Source organism: Crotalus tigris, unplaced genomic scaffold (genome assembly GCF_016545835.1).
Source record: "Crotalus tigris isolate CLP2741 ecotype Arizona unplaced genomic scaffold, ASM1654583v1 scf7180000017731.4096049, whole genome shotgun sequence".
NCBI classification, from domain to species: domain Eukaryota; kingdom Metazoa; phylum Chordata; class Lepidosauria; order Squamata; family Viperidae; genus Crotalus; species Crotalus tigris.
In genome coordinates this window covers 3,883,695-3,906,463 of record NW_024096599.1, presented here as the reverse complement: position 1 = coordinate 3,906,463, position 22,769 = coordinate 3,883,695, and the positions used below count along the sequence as shown (strand labels likewise).

Here is a 22,769-nt window from a genome sequence, read left to right as displayed (position 1 = left end):
AGTCATTGAGCTAGAGAGAAATTGGGCCAGATCTCAAAGTGGCTCGCTCCTCCTGTGGAACTTGTGATATTTAAAAAGGAAAAGGGAACCATCATCAGGAAGCTTTGCTCGGAAAGTTTGCAGAAAGATTTGAAGAACAGCCTAGGAAATTGGCAGGCTCAGGGAATATAAGAAAAAGGCCCACCTGCTTAAACTACAAATAAGAAGACAAGCCCTGACATCAAGGAAGCCAGGACAGTGAAATAGTCATAATTTTTAAGGCAAACCACCTTGATAAGGAAAAACAATGTCCAGTAAAAAGACAGCTTCTCACATTTCCTGCAGTGAAAAAGTTTTGAGAAGAGTGAGCTTCTGACATTTTGCCCTTGATGTGCAAGAATCTGTGAAGCCTGTGGATTATAAGAGAGAATTCAGCACAATGGACAAGGAACTTGCATGCTTATCTGTCTTATAAGTAAGGGAAGCTGAAGAATCCCACATTAAGATGTAGGAACATTTACATTTTAAAAACTATTTCATTTTGATCAAACTGAATCCAAATGCCTGAGAAATTATTAGCCTCAAGCTATTTAGGACAGACAAAAGGGAGTAATTTTTTCACACCCCACTTAGTTAAAGAGGTGGTGACAATCATTAGCTTGGATAGCTTCAAAAGATAATTGTTAAATTCAAGAACAAAGCTATCAACAGCAGCTAGCTGGTTTCATTAAGTATATTATTCCCAATCATGGGAGCTGCTTCCCTTTTGATACGACATTCTCTCCTGGAAACAGAAAGCCAAGAAATTGTCATTTTCTGATGTCTTTCTTCTGAGCTTCTTGTTGGCATTTGAGATAACATTACAATCTTTTGATTTGTTCCTTCAGCCAGTCACTTTTTCTCAGCCCTAGGAAGGAGGCAATAACAAACCACTTCTGAAAAACCTTGTCAAGAAAACTGCAGGGACTTATCCAGGCAGGCTGTGAGAATTGACATAACTGAATGGAAACACACACACTCTCTCTCTCCCTCCCTCCCTTTCCCTCTCCCTCTCCCTCTCCCTCTCCCTCCCTCTCTCTCTCTCTCTCTCTCTCTCTCTCTCTCTCTCTTTCTCTCTCTCTCTTCCAATCTGCCCTTATTATCTTTCTTTGAAAATTAACAGATAATTTTTAATGAACATCTGTTAAAAATGCATGGATATGAACAAATGTTTCAACATGGGTGAAAAGGCAGCTCATTTTATTTTAATGAAATGAAGCAATATACTGTAAATACAAAATGCAGATTTGCTTGAGATTAAGTTATACAGTTTGTGATGCTGTTTTAAAAGAAACCTAGATCCTCTAATCCTCATTAATCCAACATCTTTATTATTACCTTATCTCCACAGATTCTAAAATATTTAAATCAGTCTCGTTTGTAGAGATTAACAATTTTCAAACATGAACTACTCTCAGATATATAGCCTTGACACTGGAGTCACTTAAATAATTCTCATTCTCAAACTCTTGTACTACCATGTTTTTAAATCAAAAGTTATCTCAACCCACCCGACTCCACTGCTCACATCCAAAACCTGTTTATGTTTCTTCCTACTTGTGTCTGCTGAACAACATGCTATAGTTGGCTGCTTATCAGATAGCAAGAGCCCAAACGTAGAGAATCGATGTTAAAGATTTTCTCCTTCATAAGGCAGTATTACTACCATACTCTTGTATTGTTCCATTTTCTCTGCCTCGTTTACCCTCAGCATGTACATCTGCAGTTGCTAAAAAAGAGGGAAATAAGAAGTGAAAATTATAACTCTGACTGCATTTTTATAGGTCCTTGCATGGGAGGAAATATTTTGTGGAGTATATTTTGGTGTTCTTTGGTAGATTTATAATCCCAGCATAACCAGTCCGAATGAGCTGGAAAACTGATTATTTCCTGTTTAGCTGAATGAACCATGAGGAGGTTAACACTCTGCAACCTGAAATGAAAATAGCCTAAAGAAAGAAAGCAGAAGATAATCATAGAAAAGAGAAAACTGATTTGTTCTTCAAATTTAAAGGAAGCAGATTTTAATTAAATATCTATTCATTCATACAGAATGTGAAATAATGGTAAATGAGCATTTACTAGAATATTAATTATATACTTAAGGGCTAATTGCAGCATATTATCAATTAATGGGTCTTTAACACACTAAATATACATTGGTACATAATATTAATTGAGTGCTACTTCAGGAACTTGATTTTGCATTCCTTAATTAGATGGTGTCACAGAATATAGACACTAACCCTTTTCCGTACTTTGCACTTCTATTCATTTCTTATAAACATATGGACTTTATATTGAACCATGCCATTGGTTCAATTATCCAGGTTTATTTCTGAATTATGAAATATAGTAACTGTTAAGTATTTTGCCAAGCTTCTCTATATACAATCCTTTTTGAGATACCAAAAAAATAAAAAGATTAAAATATTTTATTTTTCGAATTAAAATCAAAGTTATCTCAACCCACCCAATATCTCTTCTGCAATATCTCTCCCTAGAATATATCTTTTATTAGGGATGAATGATCTACAAAATGAAGTTTGGAAGATTCATGATGAAAATATGATATTGGTGTCAGGGATAATAAGTAAAGTACTTTTATCAAAGGTATCTGCATGTGGGGAAGGGGCTGGAGGGATTAATATGGCAGTGTAACCATGGAATCACAAGCTTCATGCCTTTTTTTTATACGTGTTACAGATAAAGAAGAGGCAGGATCCTTGAATCACAGTTGCCATATTTGACCTTTCCTTCCCATGGATACCCTTGAATCAGACAGTCAGATGCATACAGCATCAAATATACTTGATGATAATCAAAAGAGGAAGTGCATTTTGATTGCAGAAGTTTTTTTTCCACAATACCCTTCTTGTTACATTCATTTATTGTTTTATATGTCTCAAATTCTTCAGATTCTTCAAATATGAGAGAGAGCTACATTTATAACAGGAACTGCAGCACGTTATTTCTTATTTTGTTTTGGTTTTCCTGTTAAGAAATTTAAGATACTGAATGGAAGACATTTCAAATTCAGAAGTAATTCATTCATTTAAGCTTTCCAGTCCCATTTGGCTATGATAGAATGTGTTCCGTAGCCTAAAATGGTATGGCTTTGCACTGTATTTGCAATAACAGCACCTGCTAAAACAGAGACATTATTCTGGTGATTGAATCCATTTCTCCCTCATGAACTTCCTTTGGTGTTTAGCTATTGAAGGTATTTAAGATGTACAATAATTAAAAAATAATTATAGCAACAACACTCACAAGGCTGTGTTAATGTGCTGCAGTTTCTGTTATAAATGTAGTTTTCTAAGCTCTCATATATATTCATAGCTACCTCAGGAGCTGAGTTAAAGGTAGGTAGCAAAGTGGGACTTCTTGAGAAATAGACAGAAAGCATCAGCATGCTAAGAAGAATCTCAAGGTCTGTGGAAATAGATTTCTTAAAAGAAAACAGCAAAACAGATAATGGCAGGATGGACAAAGCAACAACACTAAATTACTAATCATGCTGAGTACTTGAAGGAGGTAGTATTGAAAATTAAAAGATGTTGTGGCGTATGAGTTTTAGGGGTCTGGCATAGCTGTAATTCGCTAGAGTGAGCCGGCCAATTGAGTGAGTAAAAGGGGAAAAGAAGCTCACCACTAACCTTGAAGGGCAGGTATGCTATCACAAGGCCTGAAAGTGACCCAGCTGATAGCTGGGGCTGATATGGAAAGAATTGGAGACCACCTTTACTATTGGTCTGGCCTGGTCCAGTATAAAGATGTTGAGAACCAGAGTCCAGAGATGGCAAAACCTCTGTGCGTTCAACAGAAGGCCCAAAAAATAGAAATATCATATATTTATATCGGAACAACTTTTTTCTTAATTCTTGACATAATCAGTGCACTCATATAGAATGATATCAGTCTTCTCCAGTCAGGAATGTTGCAAGTTCTAGTTCCAAAACTGGTGAATGAGAAATATGCTGTAGGAAGCCGCCCCCCTGCCCAGAAGAAAAATATTCTACAAGATATTAAAAGAGGCAGGATAGAATAGTTCCCCTAAAGAAGAAGAGGAGGAAAATCTCCTTAACAAAGGCATAAAGCAGCCCCCAGACTTTCTGCTATAGGAAAACAGCTTCAAGCAGAAGCCTGAAGAGACTAGGCCAGCTATGCTGACTTAGGAATTCTGGGAGTTGAAGTCCATGAGTCATAAAAGAGCCGAGGTTGCCTACCCCTGGACTAGGCTTTAGATGTGGACATTTTGTATCCATTCAGAAAGCCGGGCCACTCTGTTCAAAAAACAAAGGGCAACCAAAAGCTCCGAATAAGCAACACAATAGGCAAGGAGCAGAAACTGATAGGATTAGCTCAGACAAACAAAATACCTAGGATTTGCATTTCCCCTTGTGCCTGTAGAGCCAGCTGTGACCCTTAAATGACCCCATAGGAATCTGGCAACAGCCATTAAAATTTTAAAGGATATAGTCTTGCACAGGAACAGGCATCTCAATCACAAAGCCCCCAAAATTTTACAAAAGTCCATCTACTTTCAACCCCAATTTGTCTGCCAGCCCAGAAACATGCTATTGTTATTGTTGTTTCTGGCTACCAAACAGCGACCTCTTTTCCAAAATGCAGCCTGCCTTCAGTTCAGTTCTTCTGTATCTTTCTCCCAACTTGGAATGAGAACTGGACCAGATTTTTCTTCCAACAATGTGTATTGGATTATAATGTTTGCCCAACTTTTTTTACTGCCCATTCAACAACTGAAATGAATTCAGAATTATGATCTAGTACAAAATCAACATTAAATTGAAAAGTGCAATTAATGTAGAGGAGGAAACCATCCACAGCAGTTTTAGATAAAAGAAATTTAACAAACAAAATCTTTTAGCAATAGTAGTAATTTATCCAACTGCAAAAGACACCAAGAAGAGTCTTAGTCAAAGAATTGTAAATATCAGGAATTTGGGGGAAAGGAGCCACAAAATGCTAGGATTCTAAATGTATCAGAAGCATGGAACAACTGATAAATATAGTTCAATGGGTGAAGAAGTTTATTGGGAGAGTGAGCAAATTTGTCTAAAAAAAAAAGCAGATTTAAAAGCACTATGAAGAGCCGGTCTGGTATAGTGGTTAAGGTGTTGGGCTAAAAACCTGAGTTCTAGTCCTTCCTTAGTCACAAAGCCAGTTAGGTGACCTTGGAACAGTCACTTGGGTCAGTCACTTTTCCTTAGTCTTAGGAAGGAAACAATGGTAAACCTGCAGGGATTTTCTCTGAGAATAAGATCCAACAGATTTTTTAAAAAACTACTGCAAACAAATTACTATGACAAAATAAAGGAAAGTAACAGCAGAAGTCAAATGGCTACACAAAAAGTTTAGCAAGATGTAAAAAAAAATATATGTATAAGAGGTAGAATTTGGGCAGGCTTCATGTAACTATAGAGATAATGTCAGAAAAACTAAAGGAAATGAGATTGTCAATTGCTATAAAATAAAAAGAGATATTTCCAATATGTCAAAAACAAAAAGAAAATAAATCGGTATACAGCTGTCCACAGTTGATGATAAAATGGTAATATATAACTCAGGAAAGGCAGAGAAATACAACTAAATAATTTGAGCATACATACCGGTACTTCACTAGGCAACAGGAACTAAAAGATGAAAAGGTTTGGACTGACTCCTTGGATTTATAGAAATATGTTAGAGAATACCGTTTACCTCGAAAGAATCAAAATCTAAAGGTTCCATTAACTGCATTTTAGAATATTAAAATAACTTTGTGATTGTCTAGCTGAATTTTTAGACATTATCTTTGAGAAATCTTGATAAAATGCAGGACAGTGGAAAATGGCAAATATTGTAAGGAGGAAAAGAAGAACCCAGGAGAACCATAAGTCTACAATTGATACAGGAGAGATAACTGATTGATTGATTGATTGATTGATTGGGTTTATATCCCACTTATATTTGGTACAACTCAATGCAGCATTTCAAGAGCAGATGATTAAAAAGGGGGTTAATTAGAAAGACCCCTGAGACCACTAAATAGCAACTAGCACCCACAGAGACTGATCAAGGACAAATCTTGCCAGATTAGCCTTCCCTCATTTTTGGTCACATCTTTCATAAATTGTAGGTGCAATGTATTCTGAATTCTACAAAACGTTTGACAAAGAATCCATGGCATATTAACTGATTAGATTTAATTAATATTAAAGCTAGATGTAGGATGAATAACATGGTAATTAGATGGCTACATATTTGGCTTAGGAAGCATACTCAATCAAGAAATAAACAAGTGTTCATCAATAATTCTTTATCAAATTGAAAATATATATTCACAGACAAGTATTCAGAAGGAGACAGTTTACTCCTATGCTTGAAAGTCTCCAATATTGGTATTAATGATCTGAATGAAGAAGTGGAAAAATGGTAATCATATAGGCATATTATATAATTTTGATGGGATAGCTAATCATCTAACAAAATGAAAAAATGTTCTGTTTTGCTTAGATAATGCTCTCCTCTCCTTTCACATCATGCTGTTATATAGTTAGGAAACATAACAAAGTCTAGCTGAGCATAAGTATCTCATAAACTTTAGAACAGCAGAAACAGTAATTTGATAGTTTAGAAATTCAAAGAATCCATGTATACCTTCCTATAGCCTCAATAATATTGGTTGTATAAGTTTTTCTTTTGTTTTTACTTTTATTTTTAATAATTAAGTTAATCGAGACTGGCAACTCTGCCTTTGTTATAACTTTTTTTCCCTTTAAAAAAGTAAAGAGGCAAAAAGAATTTAGAAGAAATTGGTTTTTTGCAGAAAGCTGAATACTCAGAAATCCCTAAGAATGAGGGTTGATTTGTAAGCAGAATATAAAATAGTAGTTACCAAACTGCAAATAAAAGTAAAGTGCAGACACAGTTATTTTTATTTAATAGATCTGAATACTGGAAGATTCTAACACAATGCCAAATTGTTTCTTGGGAAGTTATAGGATCTTGTTTGTGTACAGGTTGATTGATTTTGATGTGATTTTGACTGAGCTTGCTGAAGCAAAAAGTTCATATAAAAATGTATTGATGGAGACAGTTATAAGCCAATAGATGTATTAGTACTTGAATTTTGTCTATCTTTCACAAAAGTATGAATGAAATCAGCAAGAAACTGAATTGCTCTAAATTCTTTTGCATAAGCCTAAGGCTACCCAATAAGCCCTACTGAAGTCAGGAGATAATACCTAAGTAAATACAAATAAAATCAGAGAGTTTGTCAGAACGCGCACAGTCCTATCGCGTGCAACAACCCAGGAGCAGACACAGCAAACAGTGGTTTGTAACAAATGGTGATTTATCTACAATATCTACAATGGTATACAAGTATCACTAGGAACAATATATGTACACGTGCTATGAACAAAATCCAACAAAAAGCAAATATATTAGGAAAGGGAAAAGAAAGAAAAACACATTAGCAGAGCTTCCCTTTTTACACAGGCTCTTAAAGAGTCAACAGCCAAAGACCCTACTGACTCATTCCCATCATTGCATCAGCTGGTCAACTTTTAAATCATCATTTAAAGCTGAACAGCTATTAACCCAAATGCTTTTACATACTCTTGATGCTTGCCTGCGTTTAAAGCAGTGGTTCTCAACCTGTGGGTCGGGACCCCATTTGGGGTCGAACAACCATTTCACGGGGTCGCCAAACAACACCATTTTTTTCCCCTTTTCCTTAGCTGTGCTACTCCCTTTTATTCTATTGGCTTTTGAAAGCCAATAGAATAGACTCTCTTGAATAGAGTCTAATTCTATTGGCTTTCAAAAGCCAATAGGAATTGTCCAGGCTGTCTCTGCCCTGCTGAGCCGCCAAAAGTCCCATTCTGCAAACAGTGCTGCACCAGTTGAGTAGTCCTCGACTTACGACCTGTTGGGGGTCGCGGCATTAAAAAAGTTGAGAACCACTGGTTTAAAGGCTTAGTTAACATATCGGCTATATTGTTGTCAGTGGAACAATGCTGTAACTTTATCAGTTTATCCTTTACAGCCTCCCTGATGTTACAATACTTTATATCTACATGTTTACTTCTGCTTCCTTTACGTTCTCCCATTGCCATTTTTATACATACAACATTGTCTTCAATACAGCTCCTTGTACATCGATATGAACATACCAGGTTATCTGGAACTGAACATACCAGGTTATCTCAGAATATGCCTTGGACAATGCTACGAATTCAGCTTCAGCAATTGATAGTGCTACTGAAGGTTGTTTTCTGAATTGCTGGCAAACAATATTGCAATATCAATATCACAAACCCTGAATTTGATTTTCTGAATTTAATTTTCTGTCCCACAGATCATTTGCCCAGTCACTATCTACATAGCACTGTAATGATAAATCACCAGATGACCTTATCCTTAATCCTAGGTCCATTGTTCCTTTTAAATATCTTAATATTCTTTTAATCCCCAACCAGTGTTGTTGTTTGGGTGCTGAAGTGTGCCGACTCAAAATGCTAACCGCACTGGTTATATCCACATACACTTTGTGTGCCTCAGTAAAATCATTCCTCTTACTTCTAGCTCTAGGAATGTCTTTCTCATGGACTGCAAATGCATAGACATGCTCTCTCCTGGTCTCAGTTGGGCCTTATACAGCTTCCTTGTCAGCATTACTTTGCTGCTCGCAGTCTCTCTAATGTACACACTGCGCAAAGCTTCCCAGCCCTCTTTAGCAGAGAAATCCCTTGTGGGACGACACTCAACTGCTTAGCCAAATGATGCTATTTTTTAATTCTACTGTACCACTTCATGTAAACATTAGCTTTTCCACATCCATCTTTCCAAACTTCCATTAGTTAAAGGAAATAAATAATAAATAAAAAATATTACATTAAAAATTGAATACATTAAGAACCAATATGCTCAGTAGTTTAGATGAAATTCTGCAAAATAGTAAACAGACCATGGTCCTAAAGTCTGTGCTCTTCTTTCCTTTTATCTTAATTTGGTAGTGCCTTTAGAAAAGTGTAATAAAGATATGAATTTGGCAACATCATCTAGTAAACATTGGGGTTCTTGGATTCTGATGTCAGATGAAAATAAATAATTTGCTGCATTTATGTGAAGATGTCATCATTTTTTTCTTTCATTGCTTGCCCTTTTATCCTCCTTTTGGATGCTTATATTTTAATACTTATAATAGAATGAATCCTGCTATGGATTTTTCAAAACAAAGTTGAATTCTAGTCTAGTTGTATCTCACTAACACAACTAGAAGCAGGTGAAAATATATTAGAGCATTACAATCTTGTTTAAAGCATACAAGAATGCTAACTCTTACCAAAGTAGACCAAAGCTCATCATAAGATCTCCACTCTAAGAACTGGTTTGATCACAAGTATATGGTAGCAAATCTCTATAATGTCTTGTGAATTCTACCAACTTGATCTTCTGTTGCTACATTTGCAGCAAGTCGACTAGAAAAAAATAAAAATAAATTCCTTTTTGTTTTGTTTTGTTGAAGTATTAAAGCTGACATGGCAACAACTAATTACTTGGCTCACCAGAATAATTCATCTCTCTTCTGGCAATTGGTAGTTGGACGTATCCCTCTAGCACAGTGTTTCCCAAACTTGACAATTTTAAGGCATGTGGACTTCAACTCCCAGAATTCCACAGCCAGCGTTGCTGGCTGTGGAATTCTGGGAGTTGAAGTCCTCATGCCTTAAAATTGTCAAGTTTGGGAAACACTGCTCTAGCATAAGTAGTGATGGCCCTCTACACATTGAAGAAGCCTGTTTTCAAGCTCTCTATAACAGGCAGATATATAATAATGAAGACTGGCCCTTTCCAAAGTTACTTTGCTTGAATGCCTTCCAGTCTCAGTTTCTGAGACCTAAAGGAAAACAAAATTGAACAACTGAACACAGAGAACATTCAGGCAATGATTAAATTAGGATTAACAAAAAGGATTAACCAAGATAAATATGGATTGAAAAGCACCTGTTTTACTATCCATCTTCATCTTTACAGACAAGACAGTGCTGATCCCTAGAAACTTTTATATTGTCATTCCTGTATATGAAATGGAAATCACTTACAGACTAATTAGATTGTTAAGCATAATCGTATTTAAATTCCGTGCCAAATATTTTTGATGAAACTATCTGATTGAAAGAAAAATGAATGTGAAAATGATGGAATAGTTCTTCAACATTTAGCTGTGTTATATATATATTCTAAGAAATTGAATGTGTCCTTTTGCTTTTGCCAACTTTGTCTTTGATTCAATCTCTGATAACAAGAGATTGTCTACTATTTATTAATAAGTTCCATACAAACACCAACTTGAGAGTCAGATGCAACCCACTATTACCTGCCCCTCTACCAATTTAGAAAGTTGTCAAGCATGACTGCATTTTGGACCTGCTACTTCTTAATTTCAGTATTAACAATTTAGCTAAGACCCTGGAAATCATGCACCACTGCCTACCCAGGCTGATGAAACAAAACATTCAGTCCTTTTGTATGGTGATAATGTGATGCTTGTAACATATTCAAACTGACCTTAGAAGGACCTTGAGCAGTCTTGCGTGGTACTGTAGGGAAGAGTATCCTATAAATAAGTTATCAAAAGACAAGATAATGATTGCATTATTGGCTTATCTAAGTTACATAATTAGCTTATTGACAGACCTAAAATAGGGCAGGTAAATGTTTCAAGTCCTTTAGAGAGATATTCCAGTCTTCTGAGATTTAGAAAGCTAAAATGGAATAAGTAGTGCTGGGAATTCTAAGCAGCTCAGCAAGATTTCTGAATTTTTTTTTTGTGCTCAAGGGTTGATAAGCTGGAATTTGCAACCATAAGAGTATTTCTGACAAAAATCCATCTACAGATCAGTTGAACTGGAGGAAATCAAGTTGTTAGAGTAGTTTTACAATTGCCTTATGTTTGGTGGCTGGGTTTTCAAATGGAAGAAACAAAAGCTTGCCTAGGTATTGATTGAAAAATGAATTCTTCCCAATGAATTGGTTTCTCAAATATTCTCTGATAGCTTTTGATTGAGTTGGAAACAAGTCATACCTTTTTCTTTTGGACTCTTTTGGATCCTTTGTCAAATCTCAGCATCATTCTTTCATATCTTAAATTTGTACAGTTTAGAACTAGTAGGTCTATACTATATAGTTATGGTTGACTCAGCCTTCCACCTTCCGAGGTCAGTAAAATGAGGACCCAGATTGTTGGGGGCAATATGCTGACTCTGTAAACTGCTTAGAGAGTGCTATAAAGCACTATGAAGCAGTATATAAGTTTAAGTGCTATTGCTATTGCTATGGGAATTGCTGTTGCTATGCTTTCTTGTTTGTTTGCCATGTCTTTGCTATTTATAATATTTTGCATGGACTCATACATTGCAACTCAATTCACAAGCCTAGGGTCATATCACTTGTTACTATTGGCTAGGGATTATTGTGGAGAAACCAGAGCTGAAGAACATTTTTCAGAATTTGGAAAAATGCATGACCAAACCCAGTAAAAATCAGGTCAAATCTAAGATTCAAAGATCCAAAACTCTACATTCCCTGACATAAAACAGAAATGTCTCTATGTTGTTGCAGTGCATAATATGTAAATGTTTTATCTGCTTTGGATAGTGGCTTTGTTTAATACATAAACATCCAGCCATTTTTTTTTTTGTTAGACCTGCTGAGTTAAGTATACAGTATCTGATTGTTCTGATTTGGATATAGGGATTGATTAGAAGTGTGCTAGGTGCAAACTAAACAAGGAATTGCCCAGAGTAATTTTCCAACAGATATTGACATGAAAATTGTTGTTTGCAATTAGTTTATATGTCAATGCTAAAAGCACTGTACAAACTGCCAATTTGTTTCCAGGCAAAATCCAAAGTAATGGTCATTAACTTTAAAGCCCTACCTGGCTTAGATCCAACTATTTGAGAGAATGCCTCATACTATATGAATCTCCTTGCTAACATAGGTTAGCCTATAATTGCCATGAACTCATCTACCAGCAGCCCAGATCAAATCTTCTCTGTTGACACTCCAACATTTTGGAATGATTTCCATGTAGAACATCTTAATGTACAGTTTTTTAAATGTTGCTTTTAACTGTTAATTTTAATTATCCATTTTATTTCTTTTATTTGGCCTTAATTTAAATTATTATTATTATTGGTGGTGGGGGTTGTGCAGTTAGTCACATTTAGCAAGTCAGCAGGACTTTATATTTTGTGATTTTCTCCAGTTCTTTCTCTTCTCTTCTGCTATCTCCAAGTACTGTCACATTCACTATCCAGACTTTTTTTGTCTTTCCTGTTGAGAATTGTTATGTCTGGGGTGTTATGTGACAGATGCTTTTCTGTTTGAATTCTGTAATCCCAGAGCACTTTAGCTTCTTTATATTCTATTACTTTATTCTGTGGTCCCACTGATTCTTGTTTGCAGGCAAATGGTATTTCTTGCAGATACACCAATGCACAATTGTTGCTTGTTTGTCATGCCATTGTTTGTAGTCATCTGGGTAATTGTCTTATAGCAGCTAACTAGATAGTCCACCTTTTCTTTAGCTTTGCAGAGCCAGCATTTGCTGTCTATTGCTGTCTTCTCAATTCTGGCTTTGTATGCATTCGTTGTTAAGATTTGGTTTTGTGCAGCCAGAATTAGCCCCTCTGTCTCTTTATTAATTTTCCTAGTCTTAGCCATTGACAAGTCTTGTTATTTGCTTTGCTTGCTATTTTTTTTAATGTAGTGACCATGTAATATTTTGCCTTACCACGTGTCTTTTCTATTCTTCATTTGTTGTCTCTTAATCTTAATTCCTTCTTAATCTATAGGTCATATTATTATAATTATTATTATATATCTGATAACCAAAGAATGTGGATAAAATGCATTATTTTATCTAACATAGTTAGCATTTCTAAACTGAAAAAAAAATTGATTATTAAATTTAGCCCTATCGCTTCTGCCAGTTAATGCTTGCTTCCTTTTTGGGAAGTAAGTGAAACATAAAAATAAAAATATGCATTCCATAGAATTTTCTTCAGAAGGTAGTAAAGACCAGTATTTCAAAGATATATGAAGTGTTGTGATAACATTGTTAGCCTGTTGTTATCCCCGCTTGTCCCATGTAAGAGTTAAATATGATTTGGTGAAGAAAAAAGTCTTGTTGCTCTTGTTTTGTCTTTTCATGGAGCTGCATAACAACCTAGAATTAATTTATCAGGCAGCAAGTAAAATCTGTTTGAAATTGTGAAGTAAGAAGTTGAATAATTTACCATGAGATAACCATAAGCATTTTTTTGAAGAACAAGCAATTTATTAAGCCTCCATTGAAACATGGGGACATAATGTCACTCCTTCCATAACTGTATGTGATTTCACATTGCAGTATAAAAGAGAGGAGCTGGTGTTGTGACATCACAGACATATTTTAACATTCTGTCATTATAGTGTTAAAAACCACTGTTTTCAGCATCATCACTTGTTATGATTATATTATGAAATGTATGCATGCAGTTTTCTGTCATTAATAGTGAACTTCTCCATAAAGAATGGGATGCATTTACTTTTGTAATCAATAGGCTGAATGTCCTATTTGCCATAGTCTTATCACGTTCAAGGATTTGGCCCACTGTGTTTAGGGTCTATAGTATTCATTTAAAATGCAATAAACGGGTAACTTTCACTTGAGCACTAGCAGATGATCCATAATCAGTGAACTGTTATAACCTTTCACTTTCCATCGGAACCAACATCTATCACTAAGTTCCCAAAGTGCTTCCTATGGGAAATCAATAAATGTGCTGCTTAGATGATAAATGTTTACAATTTACTCCTTCGTTGCTACCATGCTACATGAAAAACAGCCCCTTGGAATGAATTGTACAGTTACACTTAAGGGTCTGAAAACGGATCCCAGTTCTTAAGGGTAAAGAAAGCATTGCAATGAATAGATTTCCTGGTTTTAAAATCTTAACGCACTCTGGGAGTAGGACGCAAAAATCCTTGTTTCCAAAAATAAATCGGACCATTCATAGATGCCTGAGCTACTTTTGTTGCAACTGGAAAGTTGCTAATATGTGCATAAGGATCAGGGATGGAAAGATAAAAGACTCGGCACTGCAGATTTTATAGGTCTGATTTATGTACCAAACATAGCCACGTTACTGAGAATGAATGCATTTGGTTGCTATCTTTTCTCCTATCACAAATCCCAACCCTTCTCTCTTGATGGCTGATGAAATATTTTATGAACTAAATTATCTGATGTCACCCATATTTTATGTGAAGTGGCAGTGGAGAATTTCATGTTTCATTTTAAAGCTAGGACAACACCCTCCACATTTACAATGTGACAAGGAATTGTCTTGACTTGTAAATGGGCATATTTTAACTTTCTGAGTCACTTCACGAAGACTAGTGTAAGCATGGTAACATTTTGTACTAAAAATAAATGATAGAAGTGATGGAAAGTAACTTTAGGCTGTGTAAGATATTATCACAAGCACACCTTCAGATAATGTGCCTTCTGTCACACAATCACTGCATGCATATTAATTGGGAGTGTGCTTTTAAATGTTTTTTTTAGATTACTGTATTGACTTTATAAGACTGATAAGAAAAACAACCCAAAAGGAGCAAACTGTAACCCAAGTTACAATTGATTTTAGAGGATAAATCATATTCCACTTTTTTTAACACATGACTAATAGCATGAGCAGATAAATTAATTTCTCAATGAATTAATTCTAGCACTGAGGTTCCTTATTTGGAGCCACAATTCTCAGTGCACAAGAAAAAGTGGACGAAAAATGGTTTTATCAGAGGACAGAGCAAAAAGGGCAGCTTTGTGGTGCAATCCAGATGACTACTAAAGATCTCTCTCTCTTTCTCTCTTTCTCTCTTTCTCTCTTTCTCTCTTTCTCTCTTTCTCTCTTTCTCTCTTTCTCTCTTTCTCTCTCTCTCTCTCCCCCCCCCCCAGCCATCACTGGCATTGTGTCATCAGGACTTACATTCACACCTTACAAAATAAAAGGGGTAGAATCAGGGGTAGAAAAATCAATGAGGAACAATAATGAAAAGGAAAGTATAAAAAGGGAAGCAAATCTGTTTGTTACACAGGGAGAGGAGTAGAAAAGCGGAGTAGTAAAAGGAATAGAAAAATTATGTTTGTGAACCTTTATACTAGTGGGGGAGGGAGTTTGAAAGAACAACATAATCAGAAAACAGACAAACATGAGCAATTAAAATTAGTTTTGTTCTTATTAGCCCATCGAGGTATTTCAGATCTTATTTCAGATACGAAGCACATCCAGGAGCACAGCCTCGTATTTAGTGTAAAGGTTACTTACAATACGTTAAGATTATTAAACAGAACCTTGCATGACTGAAAATATTTTCTTCTCTGTTTAGTTTCCAGAAAATAGAGGGAAATGCTTCCCTAATCAAGAGCAAGGAAGGGGTTGGAAACGTATTAGTGAGGGCATAGAGATTAATGGGTACTAGATAGATGGTTCCTTTTTAATAGTAGGATTTGTGAGAAGAGCCAATTACTGTACTCTTTGACTGTTTCAACACTAATACAGTGTTGAGATCATGGGAATTAATAATTATCTGGTCTGTCAAAAGTTATAGCAACTATATGAGGGATGAATCTGCCTGAACAAGAAGGAATCAGGGAAAATATAACAGAATGAGAACAGATAATAAGAAAAATATGTGTCTATAAACATGTGGCTTCCAAAGCATATGTAACTAAGTTAAGTATCCATTGTCTTTACTATGATCTATCTTTAGTTAAATCAGCATTTTCTATATGATTGGCATATATATAATATTATATAATTCTTCCCCATAAAACTGTTTCATTGTTTCCTTTCTATTATATGAAATCTCAAACACATTTTTCTCCTTATGATTAACAATATGTAAAATACTCCAAAACTGTTCCAGTCTAGACTGGTAAAATCCGGGGCTTATCTCTGGATAAATGCTTTCACAGCAGAAAATACCATCAAATGTCAGTTAAGCTTCAAATTGCTTGGTTTAAATTTTGCCTGAAAGAAGGAGGGAAACCGAGATTCCTTTATCGTCTTTTAAAATCATTGGTAAAACCTCCTAAGCATCAGAGCTTTGCAGGCAATCCCTGTTCTGGAAGAAAGAAAATGTTTTTGTGTGTGTGGTGGGGGGGTTATTGTTAAGTCCTTCGCGAAATGGCAATGACACGAGAAGCAGTTGTAGTTCTCAGGAACTCTTTATTTCTGTTCAGCATACTGGTTACAAGACGCTGACAACGCCCAAATCTCCCTGCCTCTTTTATAGGCGATTCCCGGGCCAAACTGCAACATTTGGCGCGCTTGCACCTGCGCATGCACGCAAGTGCTGGCGACAGCCAGTCTGGTCCCGGGCAGCTTGCACCTGCCCAGGACCGTTGCAATGCCCCGAGCTGCTTCCACAGGCTCAGGACAAAACACCCCTTCCCCCCCGGCTCAGACTATGATCATACAATAATAATATGCAATCCAATACGAGTGTGGTACCCATACTACTTTGTACCAATTGTCCCCTTTACTTCTATTTTCCAATGTGTACAGGAATACTCTCTGTTAACTCTGTTTTGCCAGTAGGGTTACAAAATCTTCTAAATACTTAGGAGATCTTCTAGCTCTCTGTGACCTCCTAACTTCTGGGTACCTTCCAAATACCCCTTGACTGAGGGGTGATGTATGCTTGTCCCCCGTGCTAAACCCTGGTGATTTCCAAGGACTGTGCTCCAATGCCTGGCCTGCTTGCTTGCCCACCGGGCTCATCAGGCCAGGACTTCTTTCTCTGTTTGACCTGCCTAGCTGTAGGCCCTCTTAAGTGACTGTCACTGTTGGGCAATTCTATAGAACCTCCAAGGTCTGTCCTAGACCTGTCAAGAGGTTGTCTTTCCCCGTGTTCCTGTTCTGTCCCCGGGCTTGTTGGGGTTTCAGTGCTGTCCCAAAACTCAGTTGTCCCCTGAGTGATGTCAGGGGTGTTGTAGTCGGGATTTGGTTCCTTGACCACCTCCCTGTGTGCTTGCCCCCTTCTAGGGACAGGGGTAGTGTTGGGCCAACTAGACGGAATGTGTGCCAGCTCTCTTGCAGGGTGTGGGTTGTTTGGACGTTCCCGGATATCCTCCCTGAATGGAGTACTAAGTAATGCGGGTGAGTAGTGATTATGCCCCCGGGGTGACTCCCTGGCTGGAGTAGGCACTGGTGCCTGAGTTCTAGTTGGGCTCCATGGATTCCTGTTTGGAGCACTCGCGAAATCTCGGAATGAGCTGTCTGTAGCTCCCTCGTTAATGATAGGCGGCAGCCCGCACTCTTCCCTTTGCCCAAAGGGTTCCCCCTTCCCCCCTGGAAAAGACCCAGGAGTCTCAGTGGGAAGGTCCCGTCTAGTGCAGAGCTGGTCGATGTGTCGTCGCAGGACACAACCGTCATCCAGGGACACCTCGTAGGACAAAGGACCTGTGACCCTGGATACAGTGGCAGGGACCCATGAATGACCAGGCCCATAGTTACGAGTCCAAACCGGGGCACCCACAAGCAGTTGTCTAGGTGCCCTGGGGTGTGTGATTGTGGAAGGTAGTCTGTCCGGGTGCAACCGGTCAAGCTTGGTAGTCAGTTTGCGCCCCCAACGAAGTTCAGCTGGACTCCTCCCAGTAGAAGTGGAAGGTGTAGTGCGATAAGAAAGGAGAAAGTCAGCCAACCTGTGATGCCAGTCTCCATAGGTAATTTTCTTCAAGGCGTCCTTGGTGATGTGAACCATGCGTTCAGCCATACCATTGGTGGACGGGTGGAAAGGCGCAGAGGTGGCATGACGAATCATGTTGGCCTGTAAGAAAGCTTGGAATTTGGAAGAAGTGAATTGAGGGCCATTGTCAGATATGAGGACATCAGGAAGCCCGTGTGCAGCAAAAATCCCCCTCAGTACTTGAATAGTCTTTGCAGTGGTGGTGGAAGAGACAGGTACAACCTCAAGCCATTTTGAATGGCTATCAACTAGGACCAAGAAGAATTGACCTGAAAGGGCCCAGCGTAGTCAATGTGCACCCTAGACCATGGAGACTGTGTTTCCTCCCATCTATGTACAGGAGCTTGGGGCATTTCAGGGCACGAACGTTGACAAAGGTGGCATGCATGCACCTTAGCTTCAATGTTTCTGTCTAACCCAGGCCACCACAAATGGCTGTGCGCAAGCGCCTTCATACGTACAATGCCAGGATGACCCTCGTGGAGGGAACCTAAGACCCTAGTCCTCATTGAGGCAGGAATGACAACTCTGCTCCCCCAAAGCAGACAACCCTGGAAGGTGGACAACTCGTTCCTTTTGGACCAGAAACTATGAAACTCAGTGCCTGGACAGCTCTCTGGCCATCCAGATAAAACCCAAGAAAGGACACGCGAAAGTGTGAGATCTGTGGCTGATTCAGCAGCCACATCCCTTGCATCTAAAGGGGACTCAGGCAAGGCCTGAATGGAGAGAATATTGATTGTTGGTGCAGGGTCAGCTTCTACAACTGGCAGGGGTAATCTACTGAGGCCGTCAGCATGGCCCATTTCTTTCCAAGGTTTGTGAAGTAAGGAAAACTCATAGGCAGACAGAAAGATAGACCATCTCAGCATCCTGGGGGAGATGATTTGGGGAGTTTGTTTATGTGTAGTAAACAGCCCCAACAAAGGCTTATGGTCAGTGCAGACCGTGAAATGCCTGCCATATAGGAAGTCATGGAATTTTTTGATTCCAGCAACAACAGCTAAAGCCTCCCTGTCAATTTGAGCATAATTTCGCTCTGCAGAAGACAAGGTTCTGGAGTAATGTGCAACAGGAACCTGAGTTCCATCTGGTCTGAGGTGGCTCAGTACAGCTCCCACCCCATAAGGAGAAGCATCACAAGCGATGCACACAGGAAGGGATTCATTGAAATGTGTAAGCACACTGTTAGAAGTGAGTAAGGCCTTAACCTCATTGAAACTTGCTTCGTGTTTTTGTGACCACTGCCACACTGCCTGTTTGTCCAAGAGCCTATGAAGAGGCTCGGCTACACTAGCCTTGTTTGGAAGGAAGGAGTTGTAGAAGTTCAGAAGGCCCAGAAAGGCCTGTAGTTCGGCCTTGGACTTTGGCCTAGGAGCATGCAAAATAGCTTTCAATTTGGATTCAGCAGGGTGAATCCCGGTAGCATCAATTTTGAATCCCAGAAAATCTGTAGAAGGCACCCCAATTTTACATTTGTCCTTCTTAAGTTTGAGGCCCGTTTGCCTGAACCTTAGCAGGACAACCCTTAATCTCTCAGCTAAGTTGTGTGTAGAGTCTCCAGCAATTAAGACATCATCAAAATAGGGGCAAACCCCTGGTATACCCCGTAGTGTGTTTTCCATTATGCTTTGGAAAATTCCAGGAGTGACATTTACTCCAAATTGTAACCTCTTTACCTTGAATGCCCCCCTGTGGGTCACAATGGTTTGACCTACAGCAGCAGCATCATCAACAGGTAGCTGTTGATTTGCCTGAGCTAGGTCAAGCTTTGCAAAGATGCACCCCCCCCTTGAGGGAGGCCAGAATATGACTGACCACGGGGACAGGATAGGCATGTTGCTGCAATGCCTTATTCAGAGTGCATTTGTAATCTGCACAGATGCGAATGTCCCCATTTGCCTTAAGAGGCGTGACAATGGGGGTCTCCCAAGGACTGGAGTCAACAGGTTCTAGAACTCCTTGCTGAATCAATTTGTCCAATTCTGTGTCAATTTTACCTTTCAAAGCAAAAGGGACCCTTCTTGCTTTAATTCTAATAGGGGTGACAGTGGGGTCTAACTTCAGTGACACAGGGGGTCCTTTGTACGTGCCCAGCTGGGGGCTGAAAACATCTGCAAATTCTTTGCAGACTTCTTGTAGGTCTATTGTTTGCAAGCTATTGAGCCCTGTGACGTGTATTCCCAAGGCCTCAAACCAATCGAGTCCTATGAGACTCGTTTGTTCACCCCCTACTACTATTACATCTAGTGGACCTTCAAAATCCTTATACTGTACGTTAAGGGTGGCCTCCCCTTAACATACAAAACTCCACTCTGGAGTTTTGAAAGTCTGTTAACACAATGTCGGAAGGCCTCAGCTTGGCCTGAAATCCGCTGCCAGAACAAATCTTCCTAAACGTGTGCATGGAAATGATTGAAAGTGCAGACCCCGTATCCAGTTCCATAGCCAATGGAACCCTTGTAGCTTCACTTTAAGTGACAGCTTTTTCTTGATGGGCTTGTGTGTGCCTGTCCTATAGATGCTTCTTCGCGAAGCACAGAAACCCACCCTGTTTTGGCTGGGGACCCTGGTACCTTTCAGGCGCAATTCTTCCCGAGGTTGTACCTTCTGACGGCCCAGACACACAGCTGCAATGTGTCCCTGTTTTCCGCATGCCCTGCAGATAGCGGAGCGGAATCTACAGTTGGTCCTCTTGTGGCGACCTCCACAACCGAGGCACTTGGGGAGAGCTGAAGAGCTTTCCTTCTGTTTCCTTTCTTTCGTGGGGGAGAGACGGTCTACTTCATCGTCAGGATCCTCCTCTGGGTTCCTTTGGACTCCTTCCTGGTGCACGGACACAACGTCTGGAGTGCTTCTGATCGGCCTCATGTTCTTGATGGCGCCGCCCGCTGCCTCTTCTGCAGTAACCTCTCTCAAGGCATCTTGGAATGATAAGTCTTCTTTAGCAAAAAGTCTCTGCTGCAATTCTCTATGCCTCAGTCCGCATACAAATCTGTCTCTCCGCCGTTCTTCTAGATCCTTGAACTCGCAGTGTTTAGTGGCTTTTCTCAGCGCAGCAATGTATTCTTTGGCTGATTCTCCGGGTCGCTGATCCCTCTGTTCGAAGGTGTGGCGCCAAGCGATGACGGACAACTTGGGCTGGAAGTGTTCCTTTAGTAGTTTTTTGAGATCTGTGTAGTTAACAGATTCTAGAGGTATAGGTGCTGCTATGTTTTCAGCGATTTCGAATGCATCTTGACCGCAAACGCACAGCAGGGTGGCGGCTTTTAAACTATCTTCTCTTACTTGATTGACTTTAAGATAGTTTTCCACCCTGGCTACGTAGGACTCCCATCTTTCCGGATGCGAGACGTTGAATTCTGAAAGTCTTCCAACTTTTGCCATTTTTGTAGAAAAGGAAGGGTCTATCAGCCAGCCTACCCCCGATGCTCGCTAGATTGGCGGGTAGCTGCCGAGTCAATGCCATTCCTACGGCTCAGGGTAAGCTTACACCTGTCTTCAGTCGATGTAAGGCAATCCCACCCTCGTCGCCAGTGTTAAGTCCTTCGCGAAATGGCAACGACACGAAAAGCAGTTCTAGTTCTCAGGAACTCTTTATTTATGTTCAGCATACTGGTTACAAGACGGCGACAACGCCCAAATCTCCCTGCCTCTTTTATAGGTGATTCCCGGGCCAAACTGCAACATTTGGCACGCTCGCACCTGCGCATGCGCGCGAGTGCTGGCGACAGCCAGTCTGGTCCCGGGCACCTTGCACCTGCCCAGGACCGTTGCAATGCCCCGAGCCTGCTTCCACAGGCTCAGGACATAACAGTTATCACTCTTTTTTTTGGGTGGGGGAGGAAATATCAGTGAAGAGTCTGAACAATTACCCTTGCATCTGTCTGGTTCTCTTTTAATTTTCCTTCTTACTGAATTTGGGTCTTATTTAAATGAGTGCTCAGGACCTAGTCCCTCCCCTCATGCTCTGGGTCAGAATAGGTGATGGAACTCTTTGTGTGGTGTTTAGTTTCTAGTTGGTATGGCTTCTTGGAGTCTCCTTTTTGGGTTTTGCATCTTTATATTTTCTATTGTTCTTTTTGTAAACCTTCAGAGTCAGCTTGAACATTTTATAAAATAAAGAACGTAAATACAAACTTCATTGAAGCAGAAGGGATATTCTTTTCCTTCTTGTGCCATATCCATTATCGGACGTTGGCAATCATGTTGGCGATCCTGTTTTTATCAGCAACCGCACGAAAAAGTGCTGCTGAGTTTTGTCCAAATTATACAACAAATAAATATTATAAATATAAATATACAACAATAAATATTATTCTTTATGAGAATGTGAGTTGGATTGTATTCTCAGGTCCTTGATTTGGTAAATTGTGGTGATGATTTTAACCTTTATACATTGCCCAAAATCATCTTTGGAAATTGGCAGCCTTATGAATTATAAGGCATATAAATCATAACAGATTAGCATACAGCCCCTTTATCCAGTATAGTGGCCTTATTAAACAGAAGCAGAACAGTTTTCATTTTTCTGTCTCAATGTTTTCTGAGAACAGATTATCTGGATCTAATCCAATGGGTAGCCTTTTCACATTGGGAAACTATGGTTGAGCATTCTCTACAAATTTAAAATGAGAAATAGGGTGAAGAATTTATCCACATGATTCTAGATTAGAGGAAGAAGGAATTTTCCAACAATTTCTTAAAGGTAGATTTTTATCCTTAACAATGATAGCACCATCTGTGCCTTCCCCAGAATGAGAAAAATGCCTTCAGGATGTTTTTGCTTGTGATTTAATTAAGGAACAAAAAGCTAGGTAATTCATGCTGGAAAAGTGACTAGGCACTGAAAATTAAGACACACTCATGTGCACATCCCTTGGAGAAATTATATCTAAATAAATGCAAAAACACTAAACTCCAGCTTTAAGAGT

The 22,769-nt window shown here is 39.0% G+C and overlaps 1 long non-coding RNA gene across 5 annotated transcripts in view; it reads right to left on the bottom strand.

Moving 5' to 3' along the window:
- LOC120306299 overlaps positions 1–22,769 on the bottom strand; it is a 124,138-nt gene that overhangs the window by 45,830 nt on the left and 55,539 nt on the right. For 4 of the 5 annotated variants that reach the window (XR_005556229.1, XR_005556230.1, XR_005556231.1 and 1 more), the window contains one exon: positions 10,600–10,648. The exons of the other annotated variant lie outside the window; for it this stretch is intronic. This is a non-coding gene — a long non-coding RNA (uncharacterized LOC120306299). The remainder of the gene's footprint in view (positions 1–10,599; positions 10,649–22,769) is intronic. 5 annotated transcript variants of the gene reach the window in all.